This window comes from Arachis ipaensis, chromosome B02, assembly GCF_000816755.2.
Source record: "Arachis ipaensis cultivar K30076 chromosome B02, Araip1.1, whole genome shotgun sequence".
In the NCBI taxonomy this organism is placed as follows: domain Eukaryota; kingdom Viridiplantae; phylum Streptophyta; class Magnoliopsida; order Fabales; family Fabaceae; genus Arachis; species Arachis ipaensis.
Window position 1 is genome coordinate 101,414,093 of NC_029786.2, and position 1,092 is coordinate 101,415,184.

The window sequence follows — 1,092 nt, forward strand, 5'->3', positions numbered from 1 at the left end:
CACACACACATTTTTGTCTTTCTCTTTTTCCAATTGACCAGCAGTCCAGCACCGCGGCAGTTTCCGTCTTTCTACAGCAACGACAACACTTACCATCGCCGTGTCTGCCGTTGTGTTCATTGTGTCCTGTTCCATTACATAGAAAGCAGTTATTCGTGTCGCTGATGGTCCGTCGTGCCGTCTCTGTTTTCTGCTGTGCTCGCCTTGCCACCTCAATTCTAGCTCTACATCGCTCAGTTCCAATTCCTGATATATTTCTGCCATAGTCGTCAGAATTGGACCGAATCGGCCGATCAGCTGAAAAACCGACGAATCAGTCACAAGGTTGGTCCAGATATCTGATTGTAGAAGAAAAATACCGATGAAAACTGGTTCAGACCGGCTGGTTTTGATAAAAACGGGTGAACTGTCAGTTTTAATAACCGGCCGCTTTGACACACCTTTTTGTTTACCCACCTTGCCCAAAACGACGTCGTTTTGCTTGTTAAAAAAAACCTAACCTAACACCTTGAACCCTCGTTCCTTCCCCACCATACTCTCTCAATCTCACTCAACTTCCCCTGAAGTCCAGAACTCTAGAGTCCACACTTTCTCACATTCTCTCACTAACGATCGCCGGCTCCTCATTGGCTCTGGTGCGTCTCTGTCACTATGTCGTCACCTCCGTCTGTGGCTCGCCTGCACTGCGTTGTGGTGTCTCCTTGTTCCTGTGTGTCTCTCGTCGTCGTCGTCACGACCTTGTTCGGTTTGGCTCGCCGTTGCCATCGCATCCTCGTCTGGCGTGGCTCGCCCTCGCTGCTGCCTTTCCCTCGCCAGTCTCTGCTTTCCCGTGCTTGGATAGCTTGGCCTTGGTTTCCCTCTTCTCGTCTCTGCTGTCGTGTTGTCTGTAACTTCGTTGGCATCTGTTGCCTCGTTCCTAAACCTTTCACTGTGTTTGCCAGCTCCTTCGCCTTCGTCTTCACTATGGTCATATGAACCCTTGACTTTCCTTATTTTCATGGTAGGTAGTAAATCTAATCAACTAGATTCAATTTATATATATTTAATTTACTAGTAGTTAGCATTATGGTTAATTTAATTCAATAAATTTGA

General features: G+C 47.1%; 1 protein-coding gene across 5 annotated transcripts in view; it reads left to right on the top strand.

Moving 5' to 3' along the window:
- LOC107626019 overlaps positions 1–1,092 on the top strand; it is a 60,026-nt gene continuing 58,934 nt past the window's right edge. For 2 of the 5 annotated variants that reach the window (XM_016328784.2, XM_016328783.2), the window contains exon 1: positions 1–1,000. The gene's annotated coding sequence lies outside the window, so the exon portion shown is untranslated. The remainder of the gene's footprint in view (positions 1,001–1,092) is intronic. The other 3 variants (XM_021116373.1, XM_021116371.1, XM_021116372.1) reach the window with 3 other exon arrangements.